The following is a 12281-nucleotide window of genomic DNA, read 5'->3' on the forward strand; positions in this document are numbered from 1 at the left end:
ATTTAAGTATTTTGTTCTGCTTTCATTGTTGTAAACAAACGTGACTGTCTCACTGTTGAATGTACAGCCCTAGGTTTAAAGCATATGTCTCCAATGCTGCTATATCTGACACAATATCTATGGGATAAGCGTGTACCACTGCACACTCTGCTATGCTCTAATACTCTGACCCCGGCAATTTATTAAACATAAATAAAATACATTAGACAATAATACACAAGAATGATGATCAGAAAGCACACTATGCTTTTTATTTGTGTCCATATTGGGACTCAGCATACAGTAACTAAATTTGGGCAAATACACGCAATATTACTGTTTGTTTTTTTTCTACAGCCTTTACGCACCACATTGTCCCAAGGTCAATGCCACAGTGGTCTTGTTAGCAACAACACAAGAACACCACAGACCACTTCAAGCTGAACAGTGTATTTCTTTAATCCCAGCACTCAGGAGGCAGAGGCAGGCAGATCTCTGAGTTCAGGCCAGCCTGGTCTATAGAGTGAGTTCCAGGACAGCCAGGAGAAACTTTGTGTCCAAAAAACAAAAACACACAAACAAACATTAAACCAGACCACTTCAGATGCTTTTTTTTTTTTTTTTTTTTTTTTTTTTTTAAAAAAAAAAAAACAATTAGCCATGCCAGTGTGTAACATACCTGTTAGGATTTGAATGTGTACACCGATAGTGTTTGAAGTGGGTGCCCCTACTTTTTCACAAGGGGTCGAATCTCATTAGTGAGGACTGACTTAGTCACCAAGGTGACCCAGCTCACAACGCCCGTGGGCACCAGGAACGTGTAGGAATCTAAGACATTGAGACCAGGGCAAACTCCTGCAGGGAGCATTGGTTTAACTTAAGTGAAAGTTGACTTTGTGTTTCAGTTCTTGCAGAGAGTGAGGACAGTTTCCTGAGACTTAAACGTGTCAGGTTTCAAACCTCAGATATAAGGTTGAGGCGTCTATTTAACACATCAAAGAGGACCTGACAACCAGTCTCTCCCAGTATCCTTCAGTCCCTACCAGTTACAGGGCCCTCCTGGAGGGCATATCCCACTTCCTACCCTAAACTTCTCTAGCCTAGGGGGCTGGGCTGCTCTTCTCTATATAAGCCAATTATTTTGGTTGCCTGCTCTTTTTGTATCTTTGGGCCTCCTGGCCGCTGCACCTGGTTCGCCTCTGCCCGCCACCACAGGGTCAGGGTCATCAAGAGTCTTCCTTAACAAACAAACAAACAAACAAACAAACAAACAATATATATGTAAAAAATATATATGTAAAATTTATTCTTATTTTAGGTGCATTGGTGTTTTGCCTGCATGTATGTCTGTGTGAGGTGTTGGATCCTGGAGTTACATAGTTGCGAGCTGCCATGTGATTGCGGGGAATTGAATCAAGGTCCTCTGAAAGAGCAGCTCCAGGGGGCTTTTATAGAGAACTTTTCATATTTTTCAGGACCTGATGCTTTCTTTCTTGAGCCAACTGCGCTGAGACGCACCAGTGAGGGGCGGTCCAAACTTTTTTGAAGCCCAGACCGCTGGCTTTTAAACACCGCATCCATGAAAACATGGATCCCGGATTTCGCGGGCTGACTGCGGCGGGATGGTCCTGGAGCTGAGCCTGCCATTCCATCTCTTCCTTTCCGGGTCTTCGGGAGAGCTCAGGGGCGTAAATAGAAAATGAGGACTTTCGGGGTGCGCGGAGCATCGGGTACCCCTGAGGCTGGTTGAAGTACAGTGATGGGGACTTGTTTTGATGCTTGAATGCCTAAGGTGAGTCTTCTGGGCCAGTGGAGACTGGGGCGCCTGTTGGAGCTAGCTGAAGGACACCGCCGCTCTGCAAAAGCAGAGTGTAAGAGAAAACAGTTTGCTGGGCCCGGGCAAACAACCCGCATCTGCTGTCAGATCCTAGAAACTCTGGCACCGCTTTTTAGAGCCAGAAACTGGGGTGCAAGCTGATGTGGCCTCTGAAAGCAGGTGGGAGCTTGTGGCCTCGGAGCCTTGGGCTCCCGGAGCAGGGAGGAGGAGCACGCTATCCCGAGGGTATGATTTAGTGCTCTTCTCGGGACCGTGCAGGGGCCGGGGCGCAGCTCAGCTTCCTTTACAAGGCCCCAGGCAAAAGACTCCTTGTCCCGCTGTGTTGAGAGCTGCCCCTGGTAACTGGGTGCTCACTGAGAGAAACACTTGTTGATGGAATCTTGTGCCCAGCGAGTTAACAGTTTTGACTTTACTGAGATGGAAACATTGTGCATTTAGAATGTACTTTGGAAGAGACTCGGAAGAGCTGGCTTTGGTTATCCACACACAGTTTTTTTTTAGGGTTTTTGTCCCCAGCTAGGGTGCTCAATGTAACACTCATTTTTGCATCATAAGATACAGAACTTGTGACTTTTAATGATATTTGGTTGGGACTTCCCTATCTTTGGTTAATTGCTAGCACATTTTACACGAAATAACCTTTTCTTAACGTAACAACTCCGGCAGATTAGCCCCTGACCACTGACTGGATGCTCTGAAACAGCTGGAAGACTAGGCAGTGAATGAAGTTGTGCAGTGCGTGCATCCCGGATAGGTCCAGTTTTGAGTAAGGCTAGCTGATGTTCGGGACCTTAATGCCTTCAAATGTAGCTTTCCTTCTCTCAGATGAAGTGCACCACTCCTCACATGCTTGGGACCAATCTTGGGCCTGCTAGAGATGTCGTACTACAAAGTAGAGTCATGCATCTCTTTGGTCCATCATACACTCAGGTGGAATTCTCTCAGGTAGGGCCTGGGTTGGCTTCTGAATTGAATAACCAGCCCAGGTGTTTGAACACTAAAGTTTCCAACTACCAGTATAGAAAGCATCAGTCTTAGAACTTAGAACGTGTTTTCTAAGATGTGTGTAGTGCACAATTGGCTAACTGAGGTGCCCATTAACATATCAAAGCTGACACTGGCCTCCATCCAGTTTCTCTCAGCATCCCACAGTCCTAACCTGTTACAGGATCCACCTGGCTAGCATAGCATACTCTGCCCCTACCCTACACTTCTCCAGCCCAGGGGACTGGGTTAGACTACCCTCCCTCAGCTCTTTTCCTGATATAACTCAGCCATTTTGCAATGCCAGCCCTTTTGGCTTCTTGGTCTCCTAGTCTCCTGTCTCTCTCCTCTCTCCACCCCTGGCTCATTCTGCCAGTCTTGTCCACTCTGGACTCTCCTGGATGTCTCTGCCTCTGGCTATGCTCTCCCTCATATCTACAATAAATCTTCTCTCCTCACATACCCAGGAGCAGTCATGTCCTTTTATTTCTTGTTTTCAATTCAACGGCCTGCATCCCTAGCACTCATTCTGGAGGCCAAGGCAGGAGAAGGTGATTTAGAGGCTAGCCTAGGATATACAGACAGACCCTGTCTTAGAAAAGAAAAAAAAAAAAGAAAAGAAAAAAGAAAACCCAAATCTGTGTCTTGCCTCTAAGCCAAAGGCAATGCATCAGGTGACCAATAATGTGTGTTAAAATTCTGAAATTGTAATAACTCATCTGCTGGCTCCCTGCTAGATGGCAGTGTCTAATAGCGAATCAAAGACTCCATTGTTACTGTGTTGCTGCTCATCTTGCGTTCTAAAAGCGAAGCAGTTTTCAAGTTCTTTCTTATACACAACATTCAGAAACCCTCCTCAGGATTATACCTAGAAAATAAAGGAAAGGATGATAATTTGGCCAGTGTTACCAGTATGCATAAATATGGCAGAGTACAGAAGCCTTCCCAGCCTCTATTTAAGTGCTTTTCTACTTACGTAGAGTCGATTTCCCAAGACACGGAGCGAGCGTCTTCCTTAGCTCTCATCGTTTTATACCAAACCCCCTCTCTTCCAGGCTCACATTTGTACGCTTGGTCCTCAGCCGGTGGTGCTGGTCTGGGAGGTGTAGAACTTCGGGAGGTACGGCCTGGGTGATGGAAGGAGCTGACTAGGCATGGGCTCTGAAGATGGTGTTAGCCCCTGGTTCTGGTTTGTGGGAACACCCACCACTTGGTGCTCCCACCACCATGGAGGGAGCTGTTTTGTCTATCACCCTTCTCCACTGGGGTGAATGGAAATCATTTGAAAGGGAAAGCAAAGTGAGTCCTTCCCTGTAAGCTGCTTCTGCAGGGTTTGTGTTGTTGTTGTTGTTGTTACAGTAACAACAATGAATGAATATGTATAAGTGTTCCTGAAATGGGCTTTGGAAAAAGATAATACTAAGTTTATTTTAATTTACCTGCCTTCTAAATACTTTTTAAAAAAGATTATGTGAAATCCTCGTTTTCAGAAAGAAATGCTGAATTACTAAAAAGGAAAAATGGAGCCAGGCACACGCACCTGTAATCCTAGCACCCTGGAGGCAGAGGCAAGCGAATCTCTGTGAGTTCACGCCCAACCTGGTCTACAGAGCAAGTTCTAGGACATCCAGAACTACACAGTTCACCAAAACAAAACAAAACAAAACAAAACAAAACAAAACAAAACAAAACCTCCACAAAAATAAAGCAAACAAAAAATAAAAAGGCAAATGGGGCTAATCATGAGGCTAGATTATTTGCCTAATTAGTATGTTAGAGACCCTTAGTTCAGTCCTGAGCATCACTGCCTCCTCCCGCAAAGTCTGGGGGATGTCTAGGACAGTGCAAGAGGTACTGGTATTCAAAGTTGGCTCAGCAGTACAGAAAAGGCAAGTTATGTTCTGGGAGCAGCAGGAACACAGACCTCAAGAAAGAGACCAGGGAAGGGAGTTAGAGAAATACAGTGAGCTACACATCCATGTTCATTTTCAGTGTTAAGGACGGGCCCTGGGCCCCGTGTATGGGAGACAGGTGATCTACCACTGAGCTCCAGCCCCATACCTGGGCCTCTTTGTAAACTGACATTTAGAATCTTTACAAAGGCCTGGGCAGACTCCAGTCAAGATACTCAGTTTTCATTCTAGGGACATTCATTTATAACTAGCTGAGTTGAGAATCCGAGGGGATGGGCCTGGGAAGAACACCAGTTTGCGGGCTTGGAGGGCAACCACCGCAGGGGATAAATGAGGAGTCTTTATGTGGCATAGTTGAAAGGAGGCAGTAAAAAGTGTTTGAAAATATAACTCATTCCTGCTCGTCTGCTGTGGCTTTTCTAGAAGGACAGCTACAATTCAAGGGGTGTACTGGAGATTTTTGTTTGTTTTGTTTTTTTTTTTTGAGACAGAGTTTCTCTGTGTTGCCCTGGCTGTCCTGGAACTCACTCTGTAGACCAGGCTGGCCTGGAACTCACAGAGATCCACCTGCCTCTGCTTCCTGAGTGCTGGGATTAAAGGCGTGCGCCACCACATCGGGCGTAGAGATTTATGCAATTTAAGGTGACAATATCTCTTGGAGAACCAAGCCTATTTGAGAGATTAAGCATTACTGTCAATAATTAAGGTCTGATAATTAGATTCTTCTGAAACCCTTTCCTGGTGTTATTATTAGCCCAGCAAAGACAATTGCTATCAAATCCCCAGTTGCTATGGAGAACCAATCAGAAGAGTCATTGTACAGCTGTCTGTCTTCTGCCTCACTTCCTTCCTGCCAGTGAAGAGAGGGAGGAGGAGAGGAAGACATCGAGTATCAGGGTTTGTCATGGTTGATTTTGATGGTCAGAGAGACATGGAAGCATGACCTGGAAATGCCATGAGGGTGTTTCCAGAAAGGTTTAATTGAGAAGGGAAGCCTTGCTCTGAATGAGTAAGGTAGCAGCTCTGAATGAGTAAGGTGGCGGCAGCCCGTGTGCTGGAAACGAGAGAGGAAGTGACCTGAGCGTTGGCCTTCATCCCTGTCTCCTGACTGTGGACACAACATGAGCAGCCACCTCACACTGCTACTACTGTGTGCCTTCCCAGCTGTGATGGACTGTCTAGTCCCATCGTGAGCCAAGCCCAATGGTCCCTTACATTGCTTTCGTCACAACAACAAGAAAAGCAGCTGTTTCAGAGTTAGACGACTCAGTGGGTCAAGCACATCAGTGGCCCTGATTTATCACCATCACTCGGGACGTGGCGGAAATCATCCCTTGGTTCACCTGCCTGCCCCCGCACAGCCAAACTCTGAGGCTAGGTACCCACCGTCTGCTGATTTTCCTTGAGATACTCAGTCTTAGCTTCTGTAGAAGAAAAAAAAAGAGGAGTTATTTTTAAGATGATGGTCCTGCTGGTTTGGCAGAAGAGTACTCATAGACGCTCCACTCATCCGGACCCTTTCTGCCCAGCAGATGGGCAGCCCTGGCTAGTGTCTACCAGCCATGCAAAGCATTGCAGAAGCTCGGCGCTCAGGCTCAGGAGTGGGTTAGTCAGAGTCCATTTCAGAGGTTATATACCACGGCCTATAAACAGATACATTCCTCTGTCCTGGAAATGAATATTATGGGGCATTGTCCTGAAGGACTCGGGTTCACCCTGTAGGCAATGATGAAGCAGAAACAGGGGGAAGCCTCCCCCTCTTGGAGTGCCATTACATTGGAGCTTGAGGGCTCTCATGGTACTCTCTGTGGGCCCATCTGTCTTCACCAGCTGGAGGACTTCTGACTTGATGACGTGCTCCTGGCTAATTGCTGGCATGGGTTAGATTGAGTGCTACTATTGTAAGTGAACCCTAAGGCCTGGCAGGTTGCTGCAGAGTGTAATTCACATACTGGAATCTGCTCTTCAGTGGGGACCATTTAACCACAGTCAGGTTCTGGACCTGGTACTACACTCTTGACTTTAGCAGTAACCTGACTTGAGGTTCTCTACATGCAAGGGAATTTGTACTCTCTTTTTTTTTCAAGACAGGGTTTCTCTGTGTAGCTTTGCGCCTTTCCTGGAACTCACGCCATAGCCCAGGCTGGCCTCGAACTCACAGAGATCCGCCTGCCTCTACCTCCCGAGTGAGGGGGTTTAAAGGCGTGTGCCACCACCACCTGGCGGAATTTGTACTCTTGAATTCTTCGTTGGTAGTTGATATGACTGATTAAAAATTGCAAAAAGACCCTCCAACTGTTCTGAGGCATCAGCTGTAAAAATAACCCAAGCTAGCTTCAGAATCTCTCTTCAGCTTCTGTTTTCCTTTACTCCAGACCCTTTCTGTCCCAACAGCCGCCACTGTTTCTGGTGTCTCCCTTCCATTGATCTCGGAGTCAGGTGACCTGATTTTTAAGACCTATTTCTAAAAGTTTGATTCCAGGCCAGTTGCTTCAATTTGTTAAGGCTTAGTTTCATTTTTGTAAAAACTGGAATTCATAATATCTATGCTGTCTGTTTTTCCAAAGTGGTTATAAAAAATATTGAATGAAGTGACAGATTTAAAACTCTTTGGAAAATGTTGTAGTCTTAAATTCACTTTCTTTTTTTTATTTGGAGACCACTTTATTAGTTTTTGTAATCAAACCCATGTAGATAAGACGTTACATATTTAATACAGCGCGTTACCCCTGTACAAATGGGAAAAAAAAAATCAAGTTCAACGTTTCTAGACCAATATGGCTGTTAATTTCTGTACAATGCCAACTCAACACAGTAAAGTGGGATACTTTTTCCCCAAAGTTGACAGCACAACTAGTTTCCAAAAAATTCCAGTTATATATATGTATGTATGTATGTATGTATGTGTATATATATATATATATATATATATATATAATATATATATATATACCAATAGCAGTATTTTATGCATCAATATCAGCAACAGCTTTCCAGGTTCTGCAGTCACTTGAAAAAAATTGTAGAAATCCAGCACACTCCATTAAAAAAAAAAAAGAAAGTAAAAAACAAAACCCCAGAAAACAGCACAGTCCTGCTACTCTTGTGGTACCCGGCACCATTTTTTTAAAAAATTAGTTTCTCAATCATCATCTGGAAAGAAAACATTCTGAGCAACATCGTTAAAAACAGCTCTGATAAAGCACAGTCACTACTCTGTATCATAAAGCAGGTACAAGCTATTTTACATTCACAGAGGTATGATACAATACTGTCCTACACCTATAATACTAGAGGATACAATAGAAAAGGCATTATTTGAGACTTGATTCTACTTTTCCAGCAGAGGGCCCAGTAGATGGTATGACAAACTCTGTAAAGAAACACACTCTTAGATAGGATTTCCTTTCACCTAGTGGCACAGTTCTAAGGATTCATTCTTTCATGAACATCAGCTAAAAACCATTATTTAAAAAATGAAAGGATACCCCTAAAACAAAACCTTGTAAACATTGGATTCATATGGAGATGACCTAGTGGAGACAAGCAAGACTTCACCTTACTAACACTTTATCAAATCTGTTATGCTTAAATGGTGAGACCTCCAAGGAAGGAAGGAGATGCCAAGTAGTGCTTCAAAGCTTTGGACCACAATCAAAACACAGCATCATTTTAAACAGAAGTTAATGACTTATCTGATTGTATATGTGATTGGTGTGGGGTGAATGTGGTGGCATGTGCCAGTGTGAGTACATGTGAAGGTCAGAGGACAGCTTTCTGGAAGTTGTTTCTGGTCTTCCATCACGATTTCCGGGGATTTTTGCTGGTCTGAAAGTGATGTCGTTTTATTCCCATCTAAGAGGTTAATATTTCACTACCTAATCTGGGTCATATTAATTATAGCTACAGTAAATTGCTTTTGCACATAAAATGAAAATTTAATAATCTTTCTGTCATGAAAAGAAAAGGATAAAGTTTATTACTTACAGCGAATACACTGAGGATTAGAAATACTTAGTCGTGTCCCCAAATTTATATTGTTTGAATGTCAGAACCTGAAACTGGGATTCAGAGTGCTGGGCCCGCGTTTTATGTAGTTAATAGCTGTTAATATGCACTGAGTAGAATCCTGCAGGGTGCTTGTGAGGTTCTTAGAGCCTTTTGTGCCCTTCCTCTTGGACCAACTGGATGACAGCTGTTCTACACAGGCTTGCTTGTTCTCTGTGTTAGCATCATTTAGTGTGAGTTTTATAGTATTAACGTTAAAAGCTAGAAAAGAATACATGAAGTTCGGCGCTAAGCCGGTTTCCACTTGTAGTACTTACCAAAGTTATGATTTTGTAAAATAATAAGTTTTTTTTGAGATTATAACGTAATTACCTGTGTACGTAATTACATAATTTCTCCCCTTTCCCTTTCATCCTTCCAACCCTTCTCATGGATCCCCTTGCTCTCTCTCAAATTCATGACCTCTTTTTTAAAATTTGCTGTTACGCAGATTTATGTGCATGTGTGTGTAAATATATAAATACAACCTGTCAAATCTATATGATGTTAATAGCATGAATAGGGCTGACCACTTGATATTGTATAACCAATTTGAGGGCCCTTCCATGGGGAACACTAGTTCTCCTGTTCCCAGAATTCCTTGCTTGCCTCCTGTAGTTCTTTGTCTGGAATTGGGGCCCCATGAGATTTCCTCTTCCATGCGAGCATGTATATGGATGTTGTCCTTGTTCAGGTCATGTTTAGGCAACCATGTTGGTGAGACTTTATAGGTGTAGCTTCTTACATTTCTTTTCTTTTTTTTTTAAATGTAGAGGTTTTTTTTACTTTATTCAGGGATAAGTCCATCATGGTGCTAAGCATGTGTGCTTTTTGCTGTGAGGTGAGTATGGCTGCTTATGTAGCTGAGTTTTCCTGTTCCCCTGGCTGCAGTCAAAATTTCTCATCTGCAGTCCTCAGGCTCAGATCAATAACAAGAGTTATATTAATTACAACTTACGTATCGTCAGCTTTTGCTAGTAGATTTTTCTTTTTTTTTTTAGCTTCTTACATTTCTAAGAGACACAGTCTCACTGCTAACTTCCTGTTCTGGCTCTTAGCAGTCTTTTGTTCCCCTCTGCCACAAAGATCTCTGAGCCTTAGGTGTATGAGTGCATTGTGGATGTAACCGTTGGTACCAACCGGATTCCACGGCTCTGCATTTTGATTGCTTGTGGTGGTGTGTTGTTGTTTTTGTTATTTTTGTTTGTTTTTTGTTTTTTTTTTTTGAGACAGGGTTTCTCTGTTTAGCCCTGGCTGTCCTGGAACTCGCTCTATAAACCAGGCTGGCTTTGAACTCAGAGAGATCAGCCTGCTTCTGCCTCCTTAGTGGTGGGATCAAAGGCGTGTGCTTTTGATACTGCCCAGCCCTTTTTTTTTTTTTTTTTTTTTTTTTTTTTTTTTTTTGCCATAGTCTGTTGGCAAAAGAGACATTTCTCTGATGATGGGTAAGAACTGCACTTATCTGTGATAAAGCTCAAGTTTTGAGCCACTGACCCTGCTTCCTTCATATTCAGCTTTCTTTTGAAGATGAAGCTGGTGGCTGGGATGTCATGGAACTGGGGAGGACTGGATGTGTTCTTGCCCTCTAGGTATCTAGCAATGGCCTTCTTCCTGATGGCTTTCTTTGCAGATGTTAGTGGGTCCTTGCCTTGGCCACTTGCCTTTCGAAGTTTCAAATTGATGAGGCAGCTGCATGCTGTATGAATTCAACTTTGCTTTCTCCATAAAGTTTTAATAATGTGAATACTATTTAAATAAAAGAAGGTAAATAGGTACTGGGCATGTGCTCTGCGTCATGTTTTCATAGGGAGACTTATCAGTCTTATATCATGCCCACAGTAACTCTGATTAGTTGCCATTATTATCTACTTTCAGAGGTTGAAGTATTGAGAGGTTAGGTTGAGCCAACTGGGATGTTGAGATTGTACTCTGGAAGGATGATTCTAGAGCCTTTTTTACTTAGCTATTTTATTCTGGGAATTCCATGGATGAAAGAGGGAAAAAAATGTATTTTTGGTGATTTCTGAGACCAAGAATCAATGTGCTATTAAGGAAGAAAAATATCGTAAATTTAGAAGTCAGTCAGCAGAGGGGTTCGAGAGATGGCTCAGTGGTTAAGAGTGCTTGCAGTGGATTGGAGTTTAGTTCTGAGCACCCTCGTTGGGTGGCCCACAGCCCTCCTATAACGCTAGCTCCAGTGCCTTCTGTGGCACACACACACATTCACATACAGACACAACAAGTATATAAACATACAAAACAAAGTGAAAATAACAGGGCCATGAGAGAGGAGCATGCTATTAAGATACAGGCCTTTCTCCTAATCTCTGTTCCATCATTATATTTCTAGTTAATCTCTAATTCTGCATCCTGGAGACATGTGATTCAGATTTATAATCCAGCCCTTGACATGCTGTGCCCTCCAAGCTTGCTCAAATTTTGCTCCTATAGGACTGTTTGCCCAGGATGTTGGAGTTACGGCATTTGGGAATAAGAAACATTCAGAGCTGGGCGGCAGTGGTGCATGCCTTTAATCCCAACATTTGGGAGGCAGAGCTAGGCAGAGATCTCTGTGAGTTTGAGGCCAGCCTGGTGGTCTACAGAGCCATATCTAGGACAGGCACCAAAGCTACATGGAGAAATCCTGTCTTGAAAAAGAAAGAAAGAAAGAAAGAAGGAAAGAAAGAAAGAAAAGAAAGAAAGATTCAATGTGACCATTCTGTGCCTTTTAAGAGTTTTTTGTTTTGTTTTTTTGTTTTTGTTTTCTCCTCTCCTGAAAAGGCTTCTAAGGTAGCTCAGTTGATATGGTGCTCACCTCAAATACAGAAGGCCCTCTGTTTCATTCCTAATACCCCATCAATCTGGGCATACTGGTGGACACCTATAATCCCAGCATTTAGGAGGTAGAATCCGGTGGGGAAGGGATCAGAGGTTCAGGGCTATCTTTGGCCGCAACAGTGAGTTTGAAGCCAGCCTGGCTTCATGAGGACCTGTCCCCCAAACGCCAAAAAGAGCAGCCAATTCAGGTACATGGAAACCTCACCTGAGGCTTCCAGAAGCTCATATTGCCCACACCGCCCCTGCTTTGTTGTGCTTTCCACTAAAGTCTCAGTAGATGATCCAGTAAACAGAATTCCTCCATGAGCTGGTGGGTTTCTCTAGTTGGTCACTATCCCCTTCTTAACCCAAACCTGAACCTTTATTATTATTTCTTTCCCCCTAGCTTTTTCAGAAGTGGATGTGTGGTCTGTTTCTTTATTCCTTTGAGACCTGGTTAGGAAGTGACTTCATCTAAGTAACCCTGGAATCCAGTCTTCCAATGGCAGAGAAATTAGGGGGAGATTAGGGAGACAAGAGAGTTGATGGGGCTGTGTGGCCCTGAGCAAGTTAGGTAACCGTTCTGGTCTCAGGTACTTGTATTTCTGCGTGAGGTATCAGTCATATGTGTGATTAGGTATATGTATGATTAAGTATTAGGTATAATGAGGTGTATGATCTAAAAGGTTCCTTTTAGTTTAAGA

At 43.4% G+C, this 12281-nt stretch overlaps 1 protein-coding gene across 1 annotated transcript in view; it reads left to right on the top strand.

The window, feature by feature from the left end:
* The first annotated feature begins 1657 nt into the window (after positions 1–1657).
* Fut10 (fucosyltransferase 10) overlaps positions 1658–12281 on the top strand; it is a 78438-nt gene continuing 67814 nt past the window's right edge. The window contains 1 exon segment of the mRNA XM_028877197.2: positions 1658–1771. The gene's annotated coding sequence lies outside the window, so the exon portion shown is untranslated.

The sequence above is a fragment of the Peromyscus leucopus genome, chromosome 17 (assembly GCF_004664715.2).
Source record: "Peromyscus leucopus breed LL Stock chromosome 17, UCI_PerLeu_2.1, whole genome shotgun sequence".
Classification (NCBI taxonomy): Eukaryota; Metazoa; Chordata; class Mammalia; order Rodentia; family Cricetidae; genus Peromyscus; species Peromyscus leucopus.